This window comes from Varanus komodoensis, unplaced genomic scaffold, assembly GCF_004798865.1.
Source record: "Varanus komodoensis strain SLA01 unplaced genomic scaffold, ASM479886v1 scaffold18_1, whole genome shotgun sequence".
Lineage (NCBI taxonomy): Eukaryota > Metazoa > Chordata > Lepidosauria > Squamata > Varanidae > Varanus > Varanus komodoensis.
Window position 1 is genome coordinate 2101788 of NW_025335548.1, and position 23304 is coordinate 2125091.

Genomic DNA, 23304 nt, shown 5'->3' on the forward strand with positions numbered 1-23304 from the left:
ATTCCTTTCATAGATTATTTATGGCGAACACGTTAGGTTTATTAGTGCAGCTGGATTCAGACAACATGACAACTCAAATTTCAACAACGATGCACATTCAGCAGCAACTCGCATTTCAACAACAACCCACACTTGGCCCATACGCAACCCTTGAGTGTGGGTTATTGTGTTTTCTGAACCCTGTCAATATGCTTTACATCTATATAATGCTGCATTTTTAGTAGCTGGAGAAGATGGTTATACTGTCTGAAGTGAATATCAGGGCCTTGATCTTAAGATCAATTTTAATTATAATTCCTCTAGTGAGGTCCACCACATTAGCACCTCCAGTGCGGCCACAAGCAGGTGGTGGTGAAGATCATTTGAGTTATGAATGATCATGTAGCATGGGAGTTCCTAATATCATAAATACATACTAATGAATCCTGATGTATCATGCTATGTGAAGTCGGTTTTGAAGGCAAAACTATCACAAGTATTTGAGTATCTAAGGTTTGACCACTTGGGAGCTTTCTCTACCTCTGCAGTTCCAAACAAAGTATCCTCTTTCCACTCCTCTGCTCCTTCTTTAATGGCTGTTGTGCCTGCCTCTAGTCCAGAGTCTTAAAACATTAATTTTACAATTGCAATTAAGTGGATATGCGATCATAATACTAGCACTAAGGGAATGTTGCTGCTCTTGTGAATTGGATAGGATTTCTCCCTGAAACAATTATTCATGTTCCTTGACAAATGCTGTCCCAAGGGTGGGATTCATACTGTTTGCAGTTTCTTGTGCAGCTTAGATGACAGACCTTTGAACAAAGAAAGCTTGGAGATACATGAATCACCGTAATGCAAAAGTGAAAATAAGCAAATTTAGTTAACATGATTGTGGAGGGTATTCTTACCTCATGCTCTGAGATAATGACTCTGTGTTACACCTGAAGCAGCAAACTGGTTTGTGTTTTCTCTGAAAATCAGAATTCCAGTTGCCCATGTTGGTTTGTATGTCAAATGCAAACCACAGGTTCCTTGTTTGGAAAACCAGCAAGTTGCTCTGAATGGGAGAAGGTGGAGTGTGCAAGCCTGAACTTTATTACTTAATGCCAAGCCATGGTTAAAGCCAAACTGAAATAAGCCAATGTCTACAAGGATTAACCCACCCATTTAGCAGGAATAACAGAGGTACAATATTTTATAGTCCACAGTGGCCTAGTTCAGATGTAATGTGCTTGTAAAATCTTCCTGATCACTTGGTGCTTAATCAACCATGGACCTTTCAGCTGTGGTTTATTTACCATACTTGTGTTAACATTAACTCTGGTTTGTCTCCCTCCAACAAGTTAGAGACATAAGGGCAGAAGGGTTTCAGGTTGGCTTGTAATGCTAAACAAGCCACAAACAGTGTCTCCATGGTTTGTTAGTCATTCCTATTTAACACTTGGCTCAATCGAGCAATTGCACAGTGTGCTAGCATGTGGCTCATAAACAATATGGTAAGATTTCCCCCAAACCCCAGCATATAGTTGTGTGCAAACTAGGCTGTTGAATAGTGCAGTCCAGGCGCTTATCTCTTGGCGACATCCCTACTAAAGAATTTCCTGTAGCGTTCAGAGTTGTATAAAAAGTGAAGTATATAAAAGATATAAAAGAAAAAAGAGAAATAATATATTTGGGGAATTGGAAAGAGGTGGTACATGTTACTTTATTGGATTCTGACAACAAGCAATTCTGGAGGAGAGTGAAAATTCATCTGGTATTTAAAGTCCTTCCAGAAAAAGCAACGTGAGTGAAAGAGAAACTGTATTTTCCATGTGGTAATATATAGGAACCTAGAAAGGGCTTCATAAATTTCTTTCCCCTTCTTGTGACTGTGGGTACCTAATATAGTTTTGGTGCCTAAGCATTGGTATAACCCTTAAAGAACTAAACACTGTTCATTCTCATATGCCATACATGTTGCAGAACTGTAACACATCTCGCTTGTCACATAACAGTACAAATGCTCAGCTCTATTTTCTTCATTTTATTTGAAGTATTTCCAAATTGTTCCTCAAGGAATTTTCAATAAAAATGAGCACAAAAATGTAGCAATTTCCAACAAAACTACAACTTTATAAACTATATTGTGGCAGAGGAATCTCATAAACAGCTTAAAGGCTTGGTGGATCAGTGTAATTTTCCCCACCAGCTAAATGCGTATTACTTCTGCTACTTCTACTAATAACAGAAAGCCAACCAGGATTTCCCACTCCCATGGCCAACTTGGTTAAAAGTCCTGTCCAGAATCTCCCTGGTCCCAGAGCCCTGGACCAGACACTGGCTTCAGCACACAGCAAACCCAAACTTTGTGGAAAATATACCCTTATTAAAAGGACAAAATAGAGGGGAGGGGTGAAAGTGAAGAGGATTTGGGGAGCGGCAACAACGAAATTACAGCCAACCAAGAACCTCCAACTCAGACATGCAATAACAAAGCTCAGCCTGACCTAAGCTCTACACTCAAGTGCTCTGCTGGTATCAGGCACAGGCAGCGCAGGCGAACACAGCGTTCTTCAGCATAGGGTATGACAACAACAGCGGAACCTCTCCTCAAAGAGGGACCCCAAACCTTTCCAGGCCCTGGGCTTTGTTGCCCCCCCCCAACCAAGTCAGCTGACCCATGAGTTGCTGTGATGGACTCCAGGTGTAGACCATCTGCCCCTCATGGTAGCTGTCTCTTGTGTCCTTGGGGTGTACTTTACTATGTCTCTTCCCTATACATAACAGGAGCTGAGCCGAGCTTCCCTTGATTGTGGGTGCAAGACTGGCACCTGGGCTTTCCAGCATTTTACCCCTTATGTCAAATAACCCTTCCTTGTCTCCCAGTGCTACTTGCCGGTTCACGCTACACTACTACATTGTATTTATATCCTGTGTTCCTTTCTCTTGCAAGGAAGCCAAAGCAACTTACAAGGTTCTCCAACTCTTCATATCTTGTTATCTTTGGAACAACAACCCTGTGAGATAGGTTTGGCTGAGATGGATCTCCTGGCCCAAAGTCACCCAGTGAACTCCATGGCGGAGTGGGGATCTCCCAAGGCCCAGTTCAGCACTCAAACCACCCCAGTTCTCTGGAAGGAGCCGAGCTTAACCACCCTGGGAAAGGGGCTCTACAGCAGGGGTGCTGCTGTGCTGTTTGGGTGCCTTCAGCCTTCCTTCTCTGGGGTTGGGCTACACAGCAATGTATACATTGCCCATATACTAGGAAATAGTGAGGCCCAGCAGACATGGCAAGCAGCCTACAACAACAGATTGTGCACTCCAGATATGGTACTTATATGCAGTGGTGCAGCTAGCTGGTTTTAGTCTCCAGACTTAATTGCCGCCTTGACTCTTCTGAGGGCACTATGTATTATTCATTTACTTCCAAATGTGTCAAGCCAGTCATTTTCCACTTGGGGACCCTCTTGCTCCTCCACTGTGTGCATGCCTGAACTTCTGCCCCCAAATCCTGCCATGAGAGCACCACAGTCCAACTCAAAGAGTTGTGCAGATAAAAGATGATAATCTCCACATTCAATGTCTTGGCCTCCTCGAAAGAAAAGCAGGGTGTAATTATGATACAGTATTGTAGGACTATCCAATCTGGGGGTATTTCCTTTTCACCCTCTTCGTTTATGAGTTTTGCTTATACAAAGAAAAGTTTGACGTGAATACAGAATTCTGTCATTTCTCTTCGGACTGAGGAGAAAGCATCTGCTCAGTCTTGATGTTCTCTGGCATCTGTGAAGATTGTTCAGCGCACAATGGCTACAGCTGGTGAAGCCCTGATCTCTCCTGATGAATGGATTCACAAATGTAACCTTGATGTCCCTTTGTCATACCTTTTTCTCTTTGAAAGCAATCAGCAGGCACGGTGAAAGCCTTTTTCTTTTCTTTGGCATTCTTGCTAGGAGCTTTCATAGGGAATCAGAGGTTTGCTTGTAATTCTTGCAGGCCATACAAAGGCAAAGGCTTGGCTCCAACTATATAGCGAAACCTAGGGCCAGCCCTACTTTAAGCAGAGTGGGGGACGTCTCAGGCAGCAAAAGCTGGGAGACAGCAGTGGCAGCATCTTCAGAAGCCCCCGGCCATTGCCCCCATTGGAAGAGGCAACTGTCATGCCTCTGGGTGTGGAACAGGGAGGGGATGCCTTCCTGACCTTTGCCTTGGGCAGCGAAAGGCATGCCAGAAATCTCATGGGAGTTGATTTGGCAGTCTGATCCTTTTGGCGCATAGCAGTTTGCAGGGCTAGATACAAGTGCCCTTGCCATCAGGACAGAGATCCAGACTCCGCCTTGGTTATAAAAGCAGTCATTGTTATGTGCCATCAACTCATCTCCAATGTATAGTAATCCTATAGATGAATGTCCCCCAAAGTGTTCTTGACAGCCCTACTCAACTCTTATAACATCAATGCAGCTGTTTCCTGTACGGAATCAATTCATCTCCACCTCATATTTGGGTGGCAGGAGTTGCTTCTGCTGCTGCTGGTGCTGCCCCCCTCCCCCCTCCTCCTCCTGCCTTCAGCCTTCCCTAGCACAATTGCCTTCTCAAGTGAGTCTTGCCTTCTTAGGATATGCTCAAAGTACGACAGCTTCAGTTTTGGCATTTTTCCTTCCAGGGAAACTTGGCTTGACCTGATCTAGGATCCATGGTTCATTTTTCTGTTGCTCTATGGTATTTGCAAAGCTCTCCTTCATGCATATGATTTGAACGCAACAATTTTTTTCCTGTCAGCTTTCTTCACTCTCCAGCTTTCACACTCATACATAGTGATTGGGAATACAATAATGTGGATGATCTTGGCCTAAGTCTTGAGTGAAATGTCCTTACACTTGTTGATCTTTTCCATTTCTTTCACTGCTGCCCTTCCAAGTCTCATTACTCTTCGAATTTATTGTCTGTGGTCTCCCTTTGAATTAGTGACCCAAGGTATGCAAAATCTTTCACAATTTCTGTAAGCCATTCAGAGACGTTTTGTATTGGACGGTTTAGAAATATCCTAATAGATAAAAAAATTTTTTTTTTCATTTCCTTATTGTTGTCTTCAAAATTGTGTAATTCTTTTGTAGTCATGATTTTTGTTTTCTTAGCATTAAGCGTTGCACTTTTGCACTTCTTTCACTTGCATCAGGAGTTGTTTGAAGTTATTGCTGCTTTCTGTTAGGGATAACAGTATCATCAGCATATCTTAAATGCCACAATTGGGCGGCATGCAAATTGTTTAAATAAATTAATAAAATTATTTCACTCCTTCCTCTGAGCCTAATCCATCTTTCCTTATTATAATACATATAGAGCAGATAGGGAGATCAAATACACCTTTGTCTGATCCCTTTGCCTGTAGGAAACCATTTTGTTTTTCCATATTCTGCCCTAACCATAGCTTCTTGTTCACAATATAGGATATGTATCAGGACAGTCAAGTGCTGAGGCACACCCATTTCTTTCAGGACCATCTAGAACTTCTGACAATCTACAGAATCAAAGGCTTTTCTGTAGTCTGTAAAACATAGACTCATCTTTTGTATTTCTTTGTTGCTTTCCAGTAGCCAGTCAAGACTTGTGATAGAAATCTGGATGGGTGACTGAGTCTTGCATCGAGCAGGCAGTTGGAACTGATGGCTTGCTAGCCCTCCTCCAACTGTATGATTCTAGAAACCTCTGGGGGATTTTTGGAGTCCAGCCCAAACATTGGGCATTTCTCACTCCATATAGCTTTATATTCTTTATTGTAACACTTTGAGGATCACTTTGATTGCACGAAAAATTAGTGCAATGGTCCTATGGTTGCTGCACTCTTGTGCATCTCCTTTCTTAGGAATTGGAATGTATATTGAATGTTTCCAAACTGGACCTGTGTCTCACTTTCCGTATTCGTTGTCATATTCTTCTTAGAATTTGGACTAGTTCAGTCTCTGCTGATTGGAATAGTTCTATTGGTAGCCTGTCTACTTTGGGTGTTTCATTCCTTTCAACTGCCTATAGAGCAACTTTCACTTCACTCTTTAGTGTTGCAGGTTCTTCCTCATGAGGTTCATCCTTGAAGGCATTTGTCATTCCTTCATCTCTTCTGCATAGTTCTTTTTTATATTGTTCCCCCTTCTCTTTATTTTATTCGGTCATTGGGGTCATTAGGGTTAGGGTATTTGCTTTCCTCTTGACCCCATCACAGCTGTTGCTAGTGAGAGCAGAAGCAGAGAAGCCCCCTTAGGAGCAATTCCAGAGCCTGCTTGCGCTATACAAATCATGCCTGCTTGCACCATTGAGGCAAAAAGGATCAGACTGCCTCTGTATATTACTTTGGGGGCTAATGTCAAATGATGCATCCAGCAAGTAGGAAGATCCTCTGCGTATATGGAGACTGTATCAAAAGAAATCTTGCTAGTTAGAACATAAAAATGCCATCTCAGCAGAACTATTGAAGTATGAAATCTGTCTTCATAGAAAGGAATAATATTAGGCTATGTTCTGTTAGAAATTTTTCTTGGGCTCACTGGCTGCAGAATTATAATTCTCCCTTTTGTCTTTCCAAACTCTTTTTGAAATCTTCTTGGATAGTTAACTGAAGGGATGGGAAAATCCACAAAGCTCAGACTCATCAAGGTTCTCTGACTTACACCTGGAAGCTTGGTCTGCCTTGATGTGAGCTTTTGGATTGGTAAAACTGCACATTTGGACACACATTCTTTTAAGTGTGCACCCAGATGTGTAGCCTTGGATGTTTCAGAGAAGAACGTACATTTTAATTTGTGCATTTTTCTACAGGATGCGTTTTTCACACTCGCATCACAAGCTCATGAATGTACAGGCTTTGTCCACAAACATCAGTCCTGTTCATGATACAAATTCTGGCCAGAAAGAAACCAAAATGACATCCTCCTAGCTGACACAGTAGTGCTTTTCTGACGTGATGCGAACCAGTGTATCCAGTGATCGACTGATGATCTGCAAAGGAGGGGGATTTAACAAGATTTGAAACTGAATCACCAGTTATAGTCATCAGTGATCAAATCTTATAAGAAGGTACTCTGGAAGTTGTCCTAAGTGCAGCTCAGAAGGGTTCTGTGCCATGAGGAAAATGCCAGTAGAGCTCTGTGCACTGAGCCGCCTGGCTTGCTGCAATGAGAACCTGTGCTCAAGCGTCACAGTGCAGGGGTGACCTTCACAGAGCCTGGGGAGGAAATCTTGTTTGCCCAGCATCCCAGGATAATTAGGAATGGTTGCTAGAGCAACGTAACATCCTTGGCCAATCCCAAAGGGACAGCCAAAATGCCAATTGGAGCATTGCAGCTAAAATGGCAAACAGTTTGGAGAATCAATGAATTTTTAGCAGACTATAACTTTTCCAGCTGTGATTTTGAACTGCTGAAAGTCTGCTGAATAAAAGGAGCAAACATAGCAAATAAAGTGTTGGTGGGGGAAGGGAAAGTGTATAATGGAAGTAAGCACAAGTGGAATCACTAAGTTTTAACTCCAAGTTAGTGTGTGTGCAGAGCTTGCTACTAAAAAGAAAATATTTAATAACAAATAATATGGGGGAAATAAATTCAACTCTAGAAATTGTTCGAAACAGCTACTAAAATGTATATTTGCAGGCTTCAATTCAAACACTTGTTTGTGTGAATGGAGGCCATTTGGTCAATGCCTGGCTAGGGTTTCTGATGCCGTCCCCAGCTCCATAGGCCTGGTGCTTGCATCCCTCAAAAATCTATTCTCAAGAGAGTCGGAGAACTTTTCGGAGCAGTGTGTGATGAGCAAGAAACACCGATGCATGCATGGGGCTTGAGTATCAGCTGTTGTCTTTGGAATTTGTTCCCCTGATTACTGTGGTGATACCATGGCTCTTAGATCCTAAAATGGACTTAAATTTTATGCAGAAGATGCATGCCCTATTACAATCATAAATGATAATAACCCAAGCAATAATAGCATTATGCGCATTGTGACTGACTTAAAATAGATATTAATTTACTCAGCTTGTACATTTATGAAGCCCAGTGTGTAAAGTATCCTGAAAATGCCAGGAGGGTGTGCAAAATACCTCTTTTTCTTCCTACAGAGTCCTTGCTACTAGTCCTTCCCATGGGAGGGCACAGGTCTCTCTTTTGCTAAAACCGGATGAGCAGTGGAAGGGAAATGGGTACCGTGAGCCATCACTACTTCCTCTCTCCTCTTCTGGTATACAAATGTGACTCTGCAGGCAAAGGGATTCAGAGAAGGAGAGTTACTGCATTGTTTGAAAGATGTTCCACCACAGCTGTGAGATGTCATGCTCCCTTGTCTGAATGCACCCCCAGGAGGAATCTGCTGCCCTCTCTCCTCCTTTCTGTGCGCCACTCCTTGGGTCTGGAGTGTCCATTCTATAATTATAGAGACATATTTATTTTGTATTTTCTGCTGCTTTAACTTATCCAGTGTAGCTGCATACTGCTTCTTTCTGCTCTGTTTTCTAATAGTTGTTATTAGGCTACAATTTTTTTGTTCTCTTGCTGGTTCTATTACTGTAATGGAAAATGGGTTTCATGAGCCAGGATTTTCTTAATCATGTTTTGGGGCACTTAGCCATTATTCTGCATGCATAGCAAGTGCATTGGTGAGTCATTGTCTCCTTGCAGATATAGTAAAAAGGAGGGAAATGTACCAGCATCTTACTCAGATTCTTCTCTGTTCTGAGTCATATCTGCTTACCTCATTAACAAAAATAACATAGTGCAATTCTGAAATCTTGTTAGCTCTGTCACAAAGTGGTTCATTAATAAATTACAGCTGCAGATTTTTGTTCCTGGTAATGATGCAAGTATCACTTGACCCACAGATTTAGTCCCTGTTAGTAGAAAAACTGCTGACACATTAATACAAGTCATGGCACCTAAAATGATACCTTGGGATCATGTTGGACTTGTGGTACAGCATATAGAACGGGGCCATTTGGGTGTTTGTACAGAACTGAATACTGGAAATAGCTCTCCCCACTGATTAGGGTAGGATATACCACGTGCCGTTCATAATGCGGTGTTCTGAATTGCTTTCCAGAGGTCATTCTGACAACAGAATAAGTACCAGTGCACTAAGAGACACTGTTAATTATGGGAAATAGGCTGTCTGCTCCTAAATTCTGTTATAGCTGCAGCAGTGCAAGGAGAAGCTTGCGTTTTGGAAGTGGCAGTAGCACCCTGAAATACTATAGGCAGAATTATTTTCGGCACTCAGTTGTCAGTCCTGAGCACAGCTCTAAGGAAGCCATAGCTGGGGAGTCAGGTATCAGAGCAGGAAAGTGAGGACCCAAGTGGCCAGAAGCAAATGACTTCATCCAGGGTGGATGTCCTCAGGGTCTAATCCTGCAGGCAGCTGGAGGCAGTGGGGATGACACAGTGCAAAAGGGTCCCTGTGGCCACTCAGTGAGGAGCTGGCATGGGTGTAAGGGCTGGTAAAGCCTGGTGGGTCCCAGTTGTTTGGCTCAGCTGATTGCAGTCAGGCTGGAACCAGAAGCTAGAAGGTGTCTTTGAGCCACAGTTGGCCTATGACTGGTTTATGGAGGGACCAGATAAGCACTGGCTGTACAGGAGGTCATGCATGGAGGTAGGCTTCTGAATGCACTGGTCTGATACCCAGCCCTCTCCCCACCCCGCCGCTTTAGTTCTTGCCCAACTTCCTTTCAAAAGAGGTTAATGACTAAGGATTTACTCTCCACATAAGCCTAACTAGAATTGTGTGTATGTGAAATGCTACATTAAACTAATTTTCTTTAAGTATGGTTCACTTGTCATTCCTGCTTTCTGCTCTATAGGTCTTGATGATTCTTCATGAAAACTGAGGTGTATCATGGCAGGTACAGTTAACTTATTTTGAATATTACATTTTACTTGCTGGAAAGATCAAACAGTATTAAGAAATAAGTAATCTTAAACAGAGGAATGTAATTTTTTTACAGATATGCTTGTATACAATATTGTGCGTGCAGCCAGCTTGAGAGAGTGATGTATGTTTCAGTGGTATATGGTTGCTCCTTCCAAATGGCTTCCCGTAAATGACAGCTGGGTCAGATATGTCAGGTCTATATGCACACTTGTTATGCAGAGGCACTTTCATGCACTGCTTAAGTGTGTAGCTTCCAATCCAGCAAAGGGTTTCATACACAGAAGCAGCTTTTGCACAGAATCTCCCAAGCTAAATGCAAGCATATTCTGTGTATAATACATTATATTCTGATACATTGATTCTGCTGTCCATGCAGAAAATACTGTAATTCACTGATAGTACTATTTTTGTTAACCTTATAATTCAGTAAGTCTGAATTATTACAAAGCAAGTTGTTTTTATCATTCATTATGTAAAGGAAAGTAACATTATTGATTTTATTTTGTTTTTATGTTGCAGCTATTTGTATTATTATTTTAAGTTTTTATGGTATGTTGATGTTTTATAGTGTATGGGTTTAGCTCTGTTTTCATACCCACAAAGAGCTTTGGCTATTGGGCAGTATAGAAAGTTAATTGGTGAGATTTAAGTGGAAGACACAAATTCAGAGGGATTTGGTATGCTTGCAAGACTTATATTGATCTGTTCATTTAACTGGAAAAAGAGTAAGGAAACAAAAGGCTTAATTGCTTATTCTGTGCATGCATGTGTGCATTTGTGTGTTTTAAAACATTCTGCTTAGTTTACATATGTTTTTACAGAGCGTATGATGTCACTAATCTTTGCATCTTCAGCTATCTGACTTGATAGTAATTTTGTCATAATGTCTCTTCATTATCTTCAAGGGCAGTTGCAATTAATTAAGCACGGAGAAGTCGCCTGGTTCTTTTTGAAAGAATAGAAGCAAGGCCAGTGTGAGCATCAATTTGTCTTAGTGAATAAACCAATTTAATTAGCACTGCTATTGCCTTTTTTGAATGTTATAGTAATGCAAACTGCTGCATGAATGCTGCTCCATGCCAGTATTTCCTTGCGCTAGTATGGTATTTTCTTAACACCTTCAGTTAGTGCTAAAATAGTGTAACATTTTCCCCCTCTGTGAATGCTTGTGTAGGTCCAATAGGGGTGTCTTTGGTTGAACTTTGGAAGAGAGTAGGGAGCTGTTGGCATGCTGCGTAAAAGCTTACATTTTGCAGAGAACTGTTGGAGAAATGTGTCTTGCCGTTGAAATGGAACATGGTCCATATGCAAAGCCTCATGTTTGTTTTGAAAGCTAAATTATAGAGGATGCCAATGTCTTTCAAAAGAAAAAATGGCAGCAGATAATTTTTTTAAAAAAATCTGCATTACCATTGCTGCTTAGAGGAAACACCCTACAGGTGATCTTCCATTGGCTGGGATGGGCTGATCCCAGAGTGGCCATACAGTTATTTTTATTTTATTTATTTATTTAAAAATTTCTATGCTGGACTTAAAGTTGCCTGGGGTACTCACCTGTTCCCAACTAATGACTGGGAACAGTGGGGGTCCTCTGGCACCCCTCGTCCCTCTTTCCATCTGTCCTCCATCCAGTATCCAAGGAGACGCTGCCCTGGAGCACTGAGGGATGACAGCTGCCAAAGGGGGCACTCTGGATGCTTCCACCAGCATCAGCAGGAACACCAGGCAGGGAATCCAGACTGGAGGGGGCACTCACGCCACCTAGCACTGGGCTTCCAAGCCCAGCACGAGGCACCGTCTCTTCCTGCTTGGTCTCAAAGCCACTTGGCTCTGCAGCTCCACAGTGAAGTGACCCCTCTGACTCACCCCTCCCTTGGTTGTCGCAGCACCCATGGCCGCTGCAGCAAGAAAGAGCCGTGCTTTCAGCCGGACCGCCTGCTGAGGAGACCCAGCCGTACATGCCCCTGTCACAGTCCACAGACATTATTTCTCTGCAATCACAGCTGCAGGCAGAGGAGCAGAGGAGGCCCAGCTGATGTACCCAGATCCTGCTCTAGGCTTGAGTTGGTGACATGCAGTGGAATCCAGCTGCTTCCCCCCTCCAAACCCATGATGGCTTATAAACTACTCCCACTTGAAGCCAGGGAGTTCAGACAGTGCTCTAAACCATCTTCCATTACTCCCATTGCCATCTTCTACTGTGCAAGCCCAGTCGTTATTTAAAATTGCGGTTGTTATAAAGCACAGTAAAAACAAAACCTAAACCTATTCATTCAAACTCAGTTTTATTCATGAATTCCCTACAGCAAACCAACCAAACTGTAGGGATAGAAATATTTTTGACTATAGCTAATGCTGCCCAATTATGTACCTTTTCAGTGCATAGGTACATAGGGGTGATATTTTTCTATGTTAGTTAATGCTTCTGTGCAAAGAACCAATGGAGTTAGTTTGTGCCGAATAATCAAGATGTAACCATACATGGATCCATGTGTGAACCATTGGTTCTCTTCTTCCTCCAGAAAGACCATTTCTTTATCCCTTTCCTCTCAATATTCATCTCCAGGTAGGAACTCAGGCTTATCCTTTATTACTGACTTCCAGCTAGTAATTCCTCTGACAGTTCCAGTTCTTGAAAGCTTCTACTAATGGCACTAGCCACAAGCAGCATGACTGGGCAGCTAATTCTCAGTGAGGTTAACCTCTTTAGGGCAATTACCCTGCTGCAGCTGAGCATTACAAAGATCTTTACATTCATTATACCAGTGCATCTTATTATTTTATCACATGCCATAGTATTCTGCCTACCCAACATATTTTAATTTTTATATATATAATTAATTATGTATAAAATATGTATCTTAGAGTGTTGTATTTTATTTTAAATTATTTTTGTAGTGATCTTCTGATTGAGCAATAAACATATTACTTAAACTTACACATAAAGTTTGTAAGTTTATTTGTTTTTCGGTGCCAGGCGAAGACCTTTTTATTCAAGCGGCATTTTAACTGTTAACATTATTGGTTTTATCTGGCCAGGGCGGCTTATTTTATACTGTACTGTTGTATTTTAATTTTATATTTATATTTTAATTTATATTATAATTATTTTAATTTATTGATGTGAGCTGCCCCGAGGCTTCGGCGAATGGGGCGGCATAAAAATGTTTTAATAAATAATAAATAAATAAAATAAACTGGCCTAACTTCCTGCAAGCTTTTTGTGGCAAATTTTAGCAATTTAGTTTCATTACAGTCATGAGAGTGAGAAGCAAACCTCTCTGATGAATGTTAGACATCTGTAGGGTTGTTCTGCTCTTGCTTATGAGAAGAGGGAGAGAATTGTGAACAGTGTGCTGAGGTGTTTACTTAAGAGTTTTCAGAGTTGTTTGCATAGCACTGTGAGCTTACTATATATACTTAAAGAACTGTCAACCTAATAATGTGGTAACTGTTATTTCCTAAGGCCTCTTGACATTTTGTGTGCTAGAACATTCTTTTGACTGACGAGCACTGGAGGATAATACCCTTTCTTTCCTAGTGTGTGTGTGTGTGTGTGTGTGTGTGTGTGTGTGTGTGTATATATATATATATATATATCTAAAGCTCAGAAGTGCAGTTTTTGGAAAAGATATTTGTAAAGGGCTGCAGCCTTAGCTAAATGAAATAACTTAGACTTGGAATGCTTAAGTCTGTGTGTTTAAGTCAAGAATCTTCAGACTCTGGATGTTTCCCCACTCTAGTATATTAAGGGATTGTTATGGGAAAGAGATGGGGGGTGTTCCCTTCTTGATTCAGTCTAAATCTGTACCTAGACAGATGCTATTGAGAGGCATTGCTATCCCAGGGAATAATACAATTAATTTAACATACCTGGGCATGCAGGAATGTCTTGACCTAGTGCTGAGAAGAAGATAGAGTTGGGACCAGTCATATTTTCTTTTGTACAGCATTCCAGAATTAGAACTCAATTTTAGAGAAGATCCACATTCCTTGCTCTTTCCCTTTCCAGGGAATCATGGCAAAAAGTTTCTAGATACAGTCTGTTATTGCGTTAGGATGGCTAGTAGGGTTGGGCTTTGCAATACGGAGTGAGTAATATAAAAGTATTTGTAAGTTAATAATTTCTCAACTTGGTGGTGCCCCTTCCCCTCCCAGCTGAATTCCTCTCCAAGCAAAGCTGTTTTCACCCCCAGGAAGGTTTGTGCTGCTTGTGGGCTGAATAGCAGGATCACCAAACGTGACTTAACTGGTCTGCTGGTCTGACTTGCTGACAAGCCACTGGGCTGATAGGTGCACCACCTTCCTCCTCTGACCACCCCCTTCTTCAGGGTATCTCCCCAGACCAGTGGTTTGGTTTATCTTGCAACTTCTGCTTCACCTTCTGACCCTGCCTCTTTCTCTAGGTCAGATTCAGAGTCTGAAATTTTTGCCTTGCATTGCCATACTTTGGAAGAAGAAGGCCCAGTCCCAGTAGTCCTCTCTTTATAAGCGCACTGTGCATTTCTCTTAACAAGACATCCAGAATTCTAGCAGCTGAATCCTGTGCCAGTTGAAGCTCCTGAATAGTTTTGCACATAGTTGCACATGTTGCAATACAATAGTTGCACATAATAAAAAAATAAAGTAGTTGCACATAAAATGCAACACAGTAATTGAATCTAGAAGTTGCCAGAGAATGGCATTAATCACTGTGGTCAGATTATTCCCATCCAGGAAAAGCCACAATTTATGGGCTAGCTAAAGCTGGCAAAAGGTGCTATTAGCCACAGAGGACACACTTAGGTCTTTAGTGTCACTCCTGGATCAAAGCACACTCCCATGCTGTGTTCTTGCTCCTTCAGAGTGAGTGTAGTCCCATCCAGAACTGGTTGAACACCCACTTCCCAGATATTACTGCCATCTATGCACAAAACCTCCATCTTGTCAGGATGCAGCTTGAGTTCATTCGTCCGTCCACTCATTATTGAGCTGGTTCAACATCTCTACAGTCTCATGATGTAAGCCACCCAGAAAGCCTATGGCTAGTGGGGCGGCATAGAGATTGAATAACAGCAGGCAGGCAGACTCACTCCAGATACTCAGACGACCTCACTCAGTGGTTTCATATGGATACTAAAAATTTGGAGAACAAGGTGAAACCTTGTGAGATCACACAGCTAAACCACCCATTAGATTGCTTAGAAAATCCCCCCCCCCACACACACACACAGAGAGAGAGAGAGAGAGAGAGAGAGAGAGAGAGAGAGAGAGAGAGAGAACTGCATACCATACTACTTTCTGAAACCTTCACTGTAGGTGTGGAGCCACCTTATTGTGGCTCAATCAAAATTATGATTAAACTAAGCTTGCTAAACTTGAAGTATACTTGAGATGAGGGATGGAGGAATAACCTTAAGTGATTCAACCTTGCAAGAGTGGTCCATGTCCAGAAGAAGGCTTTTGTGCATTGAATTCTTGCGGGATTGGATTTTTCTGTATACAAACAGTTGTTGGTGAGGTCAAAACCCTATGAGGCTCAAGAAGGCTACCCTCAGAAAAACTGTGCCAGGTTGAATCTCCTAGTACACAGTTGATTGGAAGAGCTTAGAAGATCACCTGCTTGTGCCGGGGAGACATCTTTTGTGGCTGCACGGCTTGTTATTTCCTTGCTTCCTTGAAACTTGATTACTGCAGAGCCACATAGACACAGTCTCATTCACAGCAACATACATGTAGTCCACTGCTACACCCAGGACCCTGCAGATTAAAACTCGGATTAATCCAGGGTGATGTAATGGTTAGAGCAGTGGATTCAGAGTCAGGCGATCTGAGTTCTAGTCCCCACTTGGCCGTGAAGTTCTTTGGATGACTCTGAGCCAGCCACGGACTCTCAGCCTAACCTACATCACAAGGTTTTTCTGCAGATAAAATGGATCAGAGGAGGAAGCTGCCTTAAATTTCTTGCAAGAGGCAGTAAGGCAGGACATTGAATAAATTCTCTCTGTCTCTCTGTCTCTCTCTCTAAACACAGAGCATGCATGAGCCTTTTGAACTAGAGTTTCTGCTAGAAGGGCTGCTAGAATTTCTACTCTCAATCTGAAGATGACAAAGCTACTGCTCCCCCCACTTTCTGCCTCAGACCTTGTTTTGATTTTTCTTGCAGCTGTCCTGTGTTCATTTCCTGAGTTCCTTTCTGTTTTATCACATTTTGAGTAGATTGCTCTGCTGAAAGTCATTTGCACAAAACTGTTTGGGAAAGACTATTTTTGTTCAGTTTATTATTTCTTAGTCTCTATGACTATGTGCTAAAAAGAGCATTTTGGTTACTCTGTACTCATGGTAATCTTAGCAACATGTTATCAAAATATTTTCTTCCTCTCCCTTAGGATACAATAGTAAATATATCCTAAATTAAATGATTGCTTTGTTTTGATCATCTTAGATTCTTTATTAGATTTGTCATGGCTGAACAACTTTCAACAGCAGCATTTAAGGGCCCAAAGAATACCTGATATTTCTGTCTTCAGTTAGACAGAGAGAGAGGGAAAGAGAGCTGGATTGGCATCAGAAGGAGAGGGAGAGGAGATTTCTGAATGGAATTGGGCTCCCTGCATGGTTCCTCCCGCAAATCACAGCGAGAACATTGGCCTTGGCGCCGCTGGAAGCTAACCTGCAGGTGTGGGGCAGGATTTTTCTGACTGGGACCAGGGCAGTGTCAGAGCCCTCCTTGACCCATACAGCAGACCTGGCCTAGTTCCTTTCCTTTCTGAGCTGGCTCTTGGAAAAACAAACACAAACAAATTAACTATTTAAAAAATGGGCTAGTGAGGAAGCATTTGGGGACAGGTTCATTATAAGATGGCTTGTCTTTGTTCTACTGGAGGGTTTTGGAGTGGGAGGGAAGGAAGCTGCAGAGGTATCAGGATAGCTCATATGCCGGCCTCCACATCTTCTCCCCTAGCCTGCCCATCCCCACTACTTTTTCTTTGTTTGAAGGTACTTTCTCAATCACAGAGAACAGACTGTGTAGTTCTCCACACTGGCTGTGGAGCATGTGCATGTCAGAGCTTTGATCCCCAGCTTCAATTCTGGAGCTCTGTCTGTGACATTGGCACTGGGAATCTAAACTATCCTGTGGCCTCCCCAGATGTTGTCTAGGAGCCATAGGGTTGCTGCCACCATAAATATCACATTTTACCTTTTTTTTCCAAGAACAAATTATGTGGAAGATGTCACATCCAGTGTAACCCTAACTCTGATACCATAATTTGGGTAGAGAACCTGGAGCTTTTCAACCGTAGCTTTCCAACTGACTACAGTTCCCATCATCCTTAATTCTTAGGGATTGGTGAGTTTTAGAATCCAAGGATTTCTAGAGAGCCAGAGGTACCCAGCTATCAGGACAACAAATTAATAAAAGGAAGAATACTAGCTCTGTCCTTAATTAATTAATTATAAAATTTGTATGCCGTCCAATTATTTGTGTCTCTGGATGGCTTACAGCATAAATAAATTGACCATCCACATTGGCTGCAAATTTAAAAAAATACAACAATAAATTTCAATATTAAAATATATTAAAATATTGATTAAATAAAAAGGTCTTGACCTGACACTGAAAAACATATAATGATGGTGCCAGGCGGACCTCTCTGGGGAGTGCATTCCATAGTCGGGGCGCCACCACAGAGAAGGCCCTCCTCCAGGTACTCTGTCTCCTAACGTCTTTCACAGAGGGTTCCCAGAGGAGGGCTTCTGTTGCCGATCTCAGGGGGCAGGAGGGCAAATAGGGAAAAAGGTGTTCCTTTAGGTATCCTAGTCCTAAGCCGTTTAGGGCTTTATAGGTAATAACCAGCATCTTGAATTGAGCCCGGACTTCTCTGGGAAGCCAATGGAGCTGATAGAGGACTGGGGTTATATGAGAATAATGCCCAGTCCTCGACAGCATCCTGGCAGCTCTATTTTGAACCATCTGAAGTATCTGGACTGTCTTCAAGGGCAGCCCCACATAAAGTGTGTTACAGAAATCCAACCAGGAAGTAACCAGTGTATGTGTTACTGTTGCTAGACAATCCTCCTCCAAGTAGGGACGCAGCTGATAGATTGGCTGAAGCTGGAGGAAAGCACTCCTCGCCACCGCTGTCACGTGGGCTTCCAAGGACAGCTCCGGGTCGAGGAACACTTCCAAGCTGTGGACCCTGTCCTTTAGAGGGAGTGCAAACCCATCCAGGGCAGGGCCCAAGTCACCTACCCAGGAGCACGAATCACGCACCAACAGAACCTCTGTCTTATCTGGATTGAGCTTCAGTTTATTGGCCCTCATCCAGCCCATTACCTCGGCCAGGCACCGGTTCAGGACAGCCACTGTCTCACCTGGATTAGTTGAAAAAGAAAGGTAGAGCTGGGTGTCATCAGCATACTGATGACTTTGTAGCCCAGACCTCCTGATGACCTCTCCCAGTGGTTTCATGTAGATATTAAATAGCAAGGGGGACAAAATGGAACCCCGCGGTACTCCATGGCAAAATTGCCATGGCGCAGAGCCAAAGTCCCCCAGCACCACCTTCTGGAATCGGCCGTCAAGGTAGGAGTGGAACCACTGCCAAGCAGTGCCTCCTACTCCCAATCCCGCCAGCCTATCCAGGAGGATACCATGGTCGATGGTATCGAAAGCCGCTGGGAGGTTCAGGAGAACCAACAGGGACGCACTCCCTGTCTCTCTCCCTGCACAGGTCATCATACAGGGCGACCAAGGCAGATTCAGTACCATACCCGGGTCTGAAGCCGGACTGAAATGGGTCCAGATAATCAGTTTCATCCAAGAGTACCTGGAGTTGTCCTGCCAGCACCCACTCCAACACCTTGCCCAGAAACGGGATGTTGGCCACTGGTCTATAATTGGCGGCCACCTCTGGATTCAGAGATGCCTTCTTTAGGACAGGCCTGGTTACTGCCTCTTTTAAAGGAGCGGGCACCCGGCTGTCCCTCAGAGAGGCGTCAATAACCTCTAGAATCCAGGAACCAATCCTGTGTTTGGCTTTGGTCAGCAGCCAAGAAGGGCAAGGGTCGAGTGAGCAGGTGGCAGGACGTACTTGTCCAAATACCTTGTCCACATCATCAGGCCACATTAACTGAAATTCATCCATTAATAGATAGTGTTATGTGCAATACATAAAATGGACAAAGTCATGTTAAGTCATGAATATTACTGTTGTATTCACAACTTTTAAAAATCATCTTCTTGTATGCAGTGTTCCACATAGTATTCAGAAATTTAGCTTCAGCTACTGCAGTTTACAAAATAGGTTTCTAGCAAAGGTAGAATTACCTCAGACTTTTCAGTACTGGTTTTACTGCTAGTATCAACATATAGTTTATAACAGGAATCATTGCTACTCGAGTTTGGAATTGACACTGATGTGATGTTGAACTGTTAACTAATAAAAATTAAGGTGAAAATGGCTTTAAAAACTGCAACATAAAGTAGTTTTCATCCCCACCCTCTTTGGGAGCTTCACACAATTTTATTGACAGCTAAAGCCATAATCTCTAATGAGTCAATTCTGACTCAGCCATTAGTTTATAAAAACAAAGTCCAATGAAAGACAGTGGTCTTAGGGGATAATAAGAATTTATGGGCTGATACTATGGATCGGCTTTATCTGCAGAATCAGATATTCATGATTAATTTTAATGTTGCTGTGATCAGGCCTGTAATAATTCAAGGGAAGGCAATCCCTGGTAAATGTCATGGAATCCGCATCATTTTGAAATAAAATCCCACTGATTTGAATGGTCCTTGATAACATTCATTGTAGTGCTTGAAATGTAAATGTATAGTTTTATGCCATAAATATCAACAAGCACATTTTTTGCCTTCTTTTCTTTTGCATGTAGCATTTGAAAGTTGCCAATCATGGTGATGAACAAACCATGGCTTGCTGTTTCGTTCAAGCCTCACAAACTGTGGTTTGTTCACACCATTCATTTCTTGGGTTCAGGTGCAATTACAAAGTCTGGTTTGCTGCTAAGGATGACTAGAAGCTTTCAGTTATTGCACACCAGAGGAAGAGGGAATTTGCGCACAGTTCAAGCCTTTTTTTCCTAGCACCAGACAATAGTTTACTGTTGCATCTGAATACTCCCACTGTATTTTACTGTAATTCAGTGAATGAATTATATTCATTGTCTGAGTGTGATTTTTCTAAAGGGAGTGGTAAAACATTTTTTAAACATGTTTAGCATTACACTTTTTTCTACAAATGAAAACACTATTATAAATAAAAAATATAACATAACTCTGTTGACCTATAACTTTTAATGCTAGCCATGGTTTCCAGAACAGAAATAGCAAGCTCATGCAATACTGTTATGCTGAATAGCCTCATTCCCTGAAGAAAAAAAACACTTAGTGATTCCAAACACATTGGGCTTATTATTCCTAATAAATTTGGCACAACTCACAAAAGTATATATGTTCTGTAGATTAAGTATTGCCCTCTTGTTGCTATAAAAGAGAACCATATCATTTTTTCCTTAATTTGATTAACCATTGTGCAACTCTCAGTGCTACAGTCTACATTTTATCAGTTTACATAATAGCTCAATCACCCTTTTTTCTGTTCCCTTACAATTTAAGCTATTATTACCTGTTGCTAACTGCTGTTGTTCAGTGATATTTCCATGTATTGATTCTTTCCAAAGTCTATGCCTTTCTAACGGCAAAGGAATCAGCTATTTTAGTAATGGAATCTTAGTGACTATAATCTGTCATATAGACAGATTAATCCATTTTCTTGTGCAACAGTGTCACTGTTCTGAATGCTTAGAGCAAATTTCAGTCCCAAAGGCAATTGTCACTTCTAATCATAGGCTATTCTCTTTGAAGCAGTTTAAGTTAAGAGCAAGGTATTGGTTACCAGCCAACACCCACTGAATTCTTTGCCCCTGCTTGGATGAAGTATGATAAATGAGCATCGGACTGAAGGTTCTCCTAGGGGTTGTATGCTATAGGACTCCCTTGCTTACTTTATTCCATATTTCTGGGGGAGTAAAGAAGAGTAGCAATCTGTCTTCTTGTTTCCTTTATTTCCTCTTTCAGTGAAGCACAGCTAATCTAGATTTTTGTCTCATCTTCAGGTTTTCACAGTATGCATTTTGTGTTGTAAGCAGACTTATGTATATAGGTTAAACCCAGTGTGCTGTGATGGTTAGTTCTGGGTTGGGAACCGGTTTGTCCATGAAGCTCACTAGGTGACTTTGGGCCACTCACTCACTCTTGGCCTAACTTATCTCTCAGGGTTGCTTTTGTGATGATAACATGGAATGAAGGAGGATTATGTAAGCTGCCTTGGGTTCCTCGGAAGAAGAAAAAAGGTGGGATATCCATGAATGTGGTGGTGGTGGTAATGATAAATCCAACCACAGAAAAATATTTCCCTTTGCCACATTATTATGATGAAGGGAGCAGCTGTAGAATTGCCACACACATGACATCCTGGTGGTCAGGAGAAGTGCCGTAGAGCCAGTGTGATCAAAGAAAAAGGGACATAATTGCAGATTTATTAGGTTTGCCCAGTAGATGATTTTTTCAGGAGTAATTCCTAACTTCATTAACCAATTCAATGTGCAGATATGTAGGAATACCTTTCGACTTACTTTCTGGGACTGGTAGATGAAACTAGAAAATGTATGGGATCTGAGATGTCAGAAAGGCTTCTTGTTTTGTGAAGTTTGAAACCTGGCAACAATTATGTTATCTGGAGAAGGCCATGTGTGCTGGCATTCTGGTCAAAATTACTTACGGTTGTAAAGAAATGGACTTTCAAGGGCAGTTCTGTGGCAAACCAACAGTGCAATGGGTTTCTCTTTTTCCTCCCATCAGTCTTCCACACTGCCAGAAAAATGCTCTGAAGGCTTTCCTAGCCCTATGGACCAGACTTTGAGGTTGTGTTCCTCTCCTGCTTCTGCTTTGTAAAGCCAGACTTGATTGGTTGCTGTTGGTTGCCGTAGCTCCTCCCAGCACTGAGCAAATGCTTTGCCCTTGTGTGCTGCTTGCTGCCATGCTGAGAGAGCACATGATTTGCAGAGAAGGGCCATGACTCAGCTGTAGCTTGGAAGAGTAACTCCTCCAAATCTTGGCCCTAGTGCATTTGTTTCATGCTCCATGCGCCCCAGTAGGGACGGCAAGCAGTTTGCAAAGGAGGCAGCTGACCAGGCTGCCCCTTTGGAAAATTGTTCCCCCAAGTAGTGGCCAAATCTCTTCCCTCTTCACTTTTCACTGTCCCAGTTGTGATGCTGCACAGCACACAAAGGAGTTGCCCAACTTGGCTGGCACTTGGAGGAAATGCTTTTCCAAGTACCAGCAGCCTTACTTTCTCTGTGCAGAAAGAGAGATGGTGCTTTCTTTGCACGGAGAAAGGAAAAATGGTCAGGAAGGGGTGGCTGGTATTAGAGGAGGGGATGTGTAACTTTATCTAGCCTGCCAGCTTGGGTCAGGGTGACATTCCAGACCATACACCCAAAAATGTTTTTCTGCCTCTGACTTAGATGATACATACTTAAGACCCTCATTTTACAGGTCAGAGGATTTGGAGTATAAATGAACAGTGTGTGATTTTCAAGGGAAGTAAGAGCATGCTGTGGCCCATACCTGTACTCCTGCTCCTACTTATTACTATTATTATTTGCATTTCTTTACTACCCATAGCCAAAGCAGTCTGGGCAGTTCACAACAGTTAAATCACCCATCCAGAATACAACCTGGCCTGATCCTGCTAAGCTTCCAAGATTAGTCAAAATGTGGTACTTCAGGCTATTAGCTTCAATTCTTATTGAATCCCATTTACAACACTAGGTAGTACTGTGTCATGTTGTGCATATTATTACTGTATTCATTTAGCAATATAATATAGAGAGTATTTTAAATTAGGGTTTCTGTTTGTTTGTATATTATGTGCAAATATAGTACTAAATTACATTAGGCTTTTTTGATGAAAAATTCCAAAGTATTATTGATTCATGCCTTTCAGGATTTGAGGTGGCTTAAAATAGTGGATTTGAAAAATGTCTCAGTTGATTTGTTTTAATTCCAATTTGCAGAAATGGTAAAGCCTTTTCCTATCACATGGATTGCCCTGAATCCATGAGATTAGAAGGGGAAGTGAAAATAATGCACAGTCAGAGCTGACTCCATTGTATCTGTGTCTGCTGCAGATTTTGCTCTTCCTACCCAAGGTAATGCAGAATCCATGTTGCTGCTTGAAAACATGGATCGTGTGTGTGTGTGTGTGTGTGTGTGTGTGTGTGTGTGTGTTGAAATAAAGAAATTCCAGAAGGAAAACATGCTGTACATAAACAAGCAGTTGTGCAGCAGTGGAAGACTTATGTAGGTGGTAGCTGTTTAAAGCATACGTTTTTATGTGGTAGGCAGGACACGGATTCGTGGCCCATGAT

At 42.1% G+C, this 23304-nt stretch overlaps 1 protein-coding gene across 5 annotated transcripts in view; it reads left to right on the plus strand.

Annotated features, from left to right (window-relative positions):
- Positions 1-23304, plus strand: part of OSBPL6 (oxysterol binding protein like 6) — a 102553-nt gene that overhangs the window by 18177 nt on the left and 61072 nt on the right. For 3 of the 5 annotated variants that reach the window (XM_044427099.1, XM_044427100.1, XM_044427102.1), the window contains exon 1: positions 9716-9838. The exons of 1 other annotated variant lie outside the window; for it this stretch is intronic. The gene's annotated coding sequence lies outside the window, so the exon portion shown is untranslated. Of the gene's footprint in view, positions 1-9715; positions 9839-23304 lie in introns of those variants that run through there. One more of the 5 variants, XM_044427097.1, reaches the window with a different exon arrangement.